This window comes from Arachis ipaensis, chromosome B01 (genome assembly GCF_000816755.2).
Source record: "Arachis ipaensis cultivar K30076 chromosome B01, Araip1.1, whole genome shotgun sequence".
Taxonomy (NCBI): domain Eukaryota; kingdom Viridiplantae; phylum Streptophyta; class Magnoliopsida; order Fabales; family Fabaceae; genus Arachis; species Arachis ipaensis.
Genome location: NC_029785.2, coordinates 20034791 through 20042718, shown reverse-complemented (window position 1 = coordinate 20042718; position 7928 = coordinate 20034791). Strand labels below are relative to the sequence as shown.

The following is a 7928-nucleotide window of genomic DNA, read 5'->3' as shown; positions in this document are numbered from 1 at the left end:
CTCCGTGTTTCCTTTTTGTAGGAGAATAGGAAACAGATTTGTAGCATCACTTGAAAAGTGTAGTCTTAGGTATTATAAATATCACTTATAAAGCGTAGCCTTATCTTAGAAGCTGTGGGTTCACTTTTTACACCAAAAAATATACTTTCAAAGAGTAACCTATTTGTCAGGTTTTAGGTGCGCTTTAAAAGTGTTGCCTAATGTATCTCAGGTTAAATGTCCAACACTTAGTAAATTTTTTTCAATTTTCAGCAAATGATACACATATAAACACTTAGCCAAATAAAATGAAAACATAAAACCCCACCTTGGCTTTTCCCTTCTTCGCGCCACCCCCAACCCAGAGAAGATTGCGCACCATCACCACTCATCACCCCCAAATCAGAGAAGATTCTGCGCCATCACCACTCACTGTAACATCCCTAATTTCTAACCCTAAATCCCAAAATCCCCAAAATTAACTCAGAAAATCCTAATTTCTCCAATTCCTAACCCTAACAGCCGCAACCTCACCCTCCTTTAACGTAACAAACAAAAGCAGCCACTATAGAGAGAAGAGGGATCGGGAGAAGAAGAAGAGAGAGGAAAGGCCTGCCCAGCCGTCACCACCGCAGCGCCGCTGCAACTATTGCCACCTTCAGAGCTACGGAAAGTCATCCTCCCTACCGTTGAATGCCGCCGTCGTGTCGCACATGAGAGAGAGAGAGACAGATTCGAGAGGAGCTACCCACGATCGCTGCCGTCGAAGCCAGGCTCGTCGCCGTCACCACCCACGAAGCTGCGAGGAGCTGCTGTCGTGCTCGTGTCGCTGTTCGCCGTCCTTGTCGCTGGAGCCACGACTGTCACTAAGCTTCCGTCGCCGCTGCCGTTCAAGCCGTTGCTGCCGTCGATTTGGAGTTGCTGCGATTGGAGCCACAAGCGAGGGTGAGTTGCTACTGCCCTGTTGCCGTCCTAATCATATTCAACGTCCGCTTCCCAGAGCTGTTTCTGCCCTTGAGTTCGTTGAGTTCGGATTTCTTGTGCTACTGTAACTGTCATTACTGCTATGGGAACCAACGTTTCTATTTAGCTGCTGCTGAAGGTCTTCCACCATCACTGGAGCTGCCCAGAATCATCGTGGAAGCTACCAAGATATATGGTTGATTTCTAATTATGCCAAGACATCATCACTAATTAAATTTTATGTTGATTTTTTTTAATTTTATTTTATGTCCTGGCTGCATTATAACTTGTGAATCCCATTTCCTTTTTAATATTCAATGTTTTGACAAACTGCCATGGTTTATAATCTATTGATACTTGCCTTTTTAAATTATAGGAGGGTTTAAAAGTCAGAGAATTTCTAGGAAGCAACTTTTAGTGGATTTATTTTAATCTATATATTAATGATCGTGATGTTTTTTTGTTTTGTTAATGGATAATGAGGTTTTGGTGTTGATGTTGTTGTGGTTCTGGTTTACTGTTAATGATGCTGTGATTTTCAATGGAGGTATGGAGGGCTTGTAGTGTAGAACTGTGTCCCATATTGTGAAGGTTTGAAGGATGGTAGTTAGGGTCTATCATAAGGGAGTGATATGAGCTTATGAATGAATCTGGTTTGCCATGTTACCAGGTTTAGTTATTAAGTAATTGAGCTGAGCTGTAAGTTTGACAAATGAAATGGTTTCCTGCTAGCGCCAAAAGGGCTATTTCCGTCGGAGCCAAAATATTATCGAGGACCAAAGCTGAAAGTTGCCATCATTGGAGCTGGGCTTGCTGGCATGTCAACTGCAGTGGAACTCTTGGATCAAGGACACAAGGTTCAGCTCCTTTAATCTTTAATATCACACTTCCTCCATTTCATATTTTATAAGTCATTTTGATACTTTGATTTATGAATATATGTGAAAAGTCAAAGCGAATTAACAGTATGGAATGAAAAAAATGTTATTTTGAAATTGGATGTTATGGTGTACATGGTAAACTTGATTTTTGAAGCAAAGGGGAGTGATTTGGTCAATTTCTTAACACAATTATGGTGTTAAATTTATTAGGATATTCTAGCTAATGCATTTTATCTAGTGTGTTTACTTCTAATTGCTCTCGTTCAGGTTGTTGGTTTTTGCTTGTAGCCATAATTCAAGTTCTTCATCATCTTTAGCAGCTGTATTCTTTCTCAACTCTTTTCCTGGTTATGAACATATTACAAGTGTCACTTCTATCAAGAACGAGAACCTCTATTATTGACTTCACTTGATGTGTTCATTTTCATTGTGTATTCATTCATTCCACTTGCTTTTTCTTTTTCTTTACCTGGAATAGGTAGGTGTAGATAACAATCTACTCACAATTTTGTAAACAAAGGGGGAGGTCAAATTGGAGGTAGTGCAGATAACAATCTACTCACAATTTTTTAAACAAAGGGGGAGGTCAAATTGGAGGTATATTTTGGGCTGTAATACTGAGTTTTGTTCTTATTGATTATTCTCTTCTTGCTTTCTCTCTTATTCCAATTGTACTACACCTTACGAAAAGATAATAGTTATATTGCCACTTAGTTATAGTAAATAGCCCAATTATTGGGTTTGAATTGCTAGTCTAGTTTTATTGAAAACTATAGATGAAATTACTAAATCGGATACCTTTTTTTTCCAATGTTGAACAGAGAGTAATAGCAGGGGAATCGTCTAGTTCCATTGAGAAGCATTTAGTTTCTGTCGAGGCAAGATTAGAAATTTCACTTCCTTTCTTGACAAAGTTACAGTGGAAACAAATGCTGTCAGCCTTGATTAAAATTGTTCTTCACACTTATTTCAAGCTGGTTTCATTTCTGGTTATAAACTGAATGGTAGAAAAAAATTATGTAGTTTCATCTTTGTTTTCTTTGTGTCTGTTGTGCAGGTTGGCACTTCGCTATTTCAATTTATTAAAGGTAAAGGGTAAAGCTAGTTTTAAATTTATGTTTGTCTTTTCCTACTACATTGCTTTGCCAACTTGAAGTAGATAAAGTTAAGTAGAAAATGAAAGGGAGGGTGCCTATTACATGGATAAACAATTTCTTACATAGTTATAAATAGAAAACAGATTATGGGCTAGGCTGAAAACACAATTAATAATGCATAGAGAAATTTTAAATGGTTTTGTCTCTTGGATTAATAATGCATAGAAAATTACTGAGCTTAAGACACCGTATGACCCTATGATTTCTTGAAATTGTTGATTTCCATTGTTGTTTGGTACACTACTTACATTGCTGTTGCAGTTCTTGATTCCTTTTGTGCTGTTAATTGTCTTTCAGGTTCCTGGGCTTCAAAGAGGTCAGGGGAGATTGCTCAGGATTCGAATTATACAAAAGTGTTAAGGTTATGCACAACTTGTTATAGGTCCTGCTAGCAGTGGCAAGGTAATTTACTGTATCATCTCATTTGTGTATTTCTTGTCCGCAGTGGATTGTTTGGTAAATAATGATGGATTGGTTTGGGTGATAAATATCCTATTGGCAGTAAAGTTCAAGCTGTTTGGAGTGAAGATAGGGAATGGTATATTCAGCAATTAATTTCCTTTTCTTTGTCCATTTATTCAGCAATTAGTATGATGATCATATATATTTTAGTATTTCAACTCAGTTTGTGATCTTACGATTTTGGTTTAGTTAATTTCTATTTACACTTTTTTGTGCACCTTTAGAAGAATTTTTTTGTTTAAACTTCTTAAAAGTGCAAGTATTTTTGCAGCAACCCTGCTCGGAATGAACACTGATACAATTGTTAAGGCCAAGAGTTTTCTTGATGGTGATGAAGCTCAGCATGAAAAAGATGTGTTTGAGAAGAATCTGGCGCTTCAGAACATTTTTTAGTCATTATGCCAAGATTAGAAGATTAACGATTTTCTGTTTGTTAAGCTCTTTTCGGATATAGAGTGCAATCTTTGCATTTTAATTGATATGTGATACAAGTTTCATGTGACTTAAATTATCTTAAGTTATATTTTGATTGTTAATTGCTTCTTAAGATTATGTCTTTGAATTGTGTAAGGATGATTTTTATTATTTAAAAAAATTATTTAGTATAATTATGTGTTTAATTTTATTTTATAATATTTAACTCATTTAATTAAAAATGTAAAATTATATATGTAATAATATTATTAAATATTATGTTGTATAAAAAATTAATAGAATATTATATACATACAAAAAATTAAAAAAAATAAAAAAAATAATGAGGGATCTAAGGCTACACTTATATAGAGTAGTTATGGTTATACAGAAAATTAAAAAAAAATAATAATAAAAGACCTAAGGCTACACTTATATAGAGTAGCTATGATATACAATGTGGCTACGTTATACAGGTGATGCAGTAGCCTTGAAAAGCGTAGTCTATTCTGGTAAAAATGGATGTTGAAAAGCGTAGCCTTTGGTCCTAGACAACATCACTTGAAAAGCGCACCCTATTTCTAAACGCTAAAAGCGTAGTCCTTGGTGCAGAAAAGCGTAACCTTTGAGAATAGGCAACGGTCAAATAGGAATCACCCCAAAAAACGTAGCCGTAGTCTAAAAAATGTAGCCGCAGTCTAAAGCATCACTTTTTTTTATTTTTGTCTACACTTTTTAAGTGTACCTGAATGGGTATTTTTATTATAGTGAAAACTCCACTCCTGGAGAGCGTAAGGCTCCACTTTTGAAGAATTTAGGTGCTTTTTTCCTATTTACTAATGTTGAACTCCAAGTCTTAGCTAAACGGACTCCTACATTCTTGTCCTGGAACTTTGTTCCAACTTTGAGCTCAGATTGCATCCTTATCTAGATCGGGTTTGGGCCCAAAATGGTCTAGCTTCTACTTCAACTGTTGAAGCTCATATTGTCCCATAGGCCATAACGAATGAGTTCTTGATATCTTTACCGTACGAATTTTTCTTGCTTCGGTTACATAGCTTTTATCAACTCCTATTGTTGACCTAAACTTTTAATTAATTTTGCTTCAACAATATATATCATATAACTTCAATTTAAGGGAACTGATTAATAATCTTAGTTGTAGTTACCAACCTAATGTTTTAATTTAAGTCAAATTATGATAAAAGTCTTGTTAATCCCCCCCCCCCTCCATTTGTTCTAACGTTCATGCATGGTAAAAATGTTTGCATATGGTTATAGGTGGAGCTCATGATTATTGAAGGGACAAGGAGATCATCATTTGTTTATTGTTGGAAACGTGAGAACAGACAAATGCCTATTATAACGTATATCTCCAACTAACTATGCTCTCTTATGGAATTTGAGTCTTAACTTACACTTAAAAGTTCAAATGCAATAAGACAGACTCAGAATCAAATAATTACATGGGCTTGTAACGTGCACTTAAAGATATTCCGTGAAGTTGAACTTATTAATATGTAAAACAACAAAATCGTTGTCACGTGCAGCCCCTCTGCAATTTTTCCATATTTTTTTTAAGTATAAAAGTCGAGATTTGATTTTTGGTGCGTGACTGTTGATAATCGCCACATTTTTGTGGGATTTTTTATTTTTATAAATTAAATAAATATAATAATTATCAAAATAAATAATTTTAAAAATATTTACCGAAATAAATATCCTTCTCTTATCTGGTTTACATTATAAATGAGCTAATTTTGCATGTATCTCATTTACACTGTAAATGAGATAATGCGACATGTGTTTATGTCGTTTACACTGTATCTCGTTTATACTGTATCTCGTTTACACACTGAGATAAGAGAATGGTATTTATTTTAGTAAATATTTTTAAAATTATTTATTTTAGTAATAAATATATATATATATATTTATATATATATATATATAATAAGATTATTTTAATCATTTTTTATAAAAAAAAATAATATTAATTTAGATCAGTTCAAGATTTGATTCACCATTTTTTCAGTTAAATCAATTTGTCTAGCCTAATTTTAACAAAAATAACATAATTTAATCGATTATATATGTTAAATTTTAATTAATAACTATCTGAGTACTAGCGATAATAAACATCTTCCCAAAAGTTTAAACTGATTTTGGGGTTCACCCCCAATCGAACTTTTGACCTTTCGAATCTAGCGCTCTAATACCATGTCATGATACCACTCATCCCAAAAGTTTCAGTTGATGAGAAAAGGTAACACTAATGATTATATCTTTAATACTCCCTAAACCTCTATTGTACACATTGTATAAATATTCCATTGGCTCCTCATACTTTCCCTAAGAAAAAAATACCTTTAAAAAAAGACGTTTTAGACGTGTGACTCCCAATAAAAAAATCCCTGTTATTTTGCTTCGGACGAATGTGAAACAGCAAATTTTTAGTTACCCGTACTTTTAACCCCTTCCTTTTTATCGGTAATAATTACCGTAATGTAAGTAATGTAAATTTTATTAAGAGGGTGTGACATTTCACGTGCTAAATCGTTAGTAATTTGGACTTATTAGTTAGTTTGATTCGATATGTTATTTGATATGCTGTATTTAGGCTTGATTATGTTACCGAGTAAAATTTAAATACCTTCAAGGCTTCAAGTATTAAAAATTAGAAAAATATTTTGTGTTTGGGTGAACAGAGATCACGGACTTGTACTGACATTTCTCTATCAAAGTAAAGAAAAGGCAATTTTCAAGAAAGAGTTGCAAATTAATTACTATTACAATAATAAAGCACGTCTAAACTAATAGAGAAAGAATAGGAACTATTTTTTTTTCTTTTACTTCGAATGATTTTTTTTTTTAGAATTTTTGGTTTAATTTTTAGTATTAAAAATAAAAAATTTAAAATAAATAAAAAATAAAAAAATTAATTAATATTAACTAAAAAAAACTTAACATTGGCTCCCTAAAATTTTACTCATACTAATATTCAGAAAAAGAGCCTATTTGTTTAGCAAAATGTTCCATTCTCTTTTTACCTTTTTAGGCTTTTTTTCCCCATATTACTTCTTCTTCTTCTACTTTTATTTTGTAGTTTTTATTCTACAATGTCTTTCCCATCTTATTGTTGTTTTCTTTTGTCTCTTTTATATATACTTAGCAAGCTTGTTAGTACGTAAGCTTTCAAATTTTTGTTTTTAAATTACAACCTTCTTCTACTTTTTTTTTTTATTATTCATAAAGTACAAATTGTCTATAATAGTAAATTTTGGGTGTACTAATAAGTGAGTACTGTATTAATAGCATTATCATTTATGTCACTTATGTCATTTTTAATTATGGTTATTTTTAATATATTACTAGCGTAAAAAGAAAAATTATACTGTAATTTCATTAGTCTAATATGAAAAATTATATAATTTTTATCGTGTATTGTTAATTTTTATTATTAATTAAAAATATAATGCTATATATAAAACTTGTAATATTATTCAATAAAAACATAAAATAAAGACATATTAACCGGTTAAAAAATTATAATTACATTTTGGTTAACCAATTTAACAAAACAATTTAAAAAATTAGTTTTTAACCGGTTAACCAAAATCAAAACTAAATTTAAAAAATTTTAGTTTGAAATTTTTAGATTAAAAATTTTATTTTTAAAAAGATTTTTTTTTTGTAAAAAAATCAGTTTTTTGTCCAAAAATCAGTTTTATTTTTTCCAAAACCAATTTTTTTATTCAAAAACCATTATTTTTAATCGATTTTTATTTTCATAATCAATTAAAAATCAATTTTTAAATTTTTTAACTGGTTAATAACCAATTTTATCATATAAAACTAATTTCGTTAATTAACTGAATATTAAATTTTTGGTTAACCAAAAAATAAGTTTAATTTTTGGATTAACCAAATCATGTACAACCCTATCTCACACGCGATAAAACAGTTATGACCTCCAACGTCCGAATATTACTAAATCAAGACATAGTGGTGGTGTTGACGCATTCGACGTCATACACCCTTTTACATTTGTCATGTAACACTTTTTTTAAGG

At 31.9% G+C, this 7928-nt stretch overlaps 1 long non-coding RNA gene across 5 annotated transcripts; it reads left to right on the top strand.

Moving 5' to 3' along the window:
• On the top strand, positions 269-4047 carry LOC107627057. 5 transcript variants are annotated; one of them, XR_002359287.1, is made up of 6 exons: positions 270-1138; positions 1613-1799; positions 2302-2420; positions 2645-2911; positions 3278-3382; positions 3714-4047. It is a non-coding gene; the product is annotated as an uncharacterized LOC107627057 (long non-coding RNA). The 5 variants fall into 5 exon arrangements; XR_001617562.2 differs by having other exon boundaries at positions 271-1138; positions 1684-1799; XR_001617561.2 differs by having other exon boundaries at positions 273-1138; positions 1675-1799.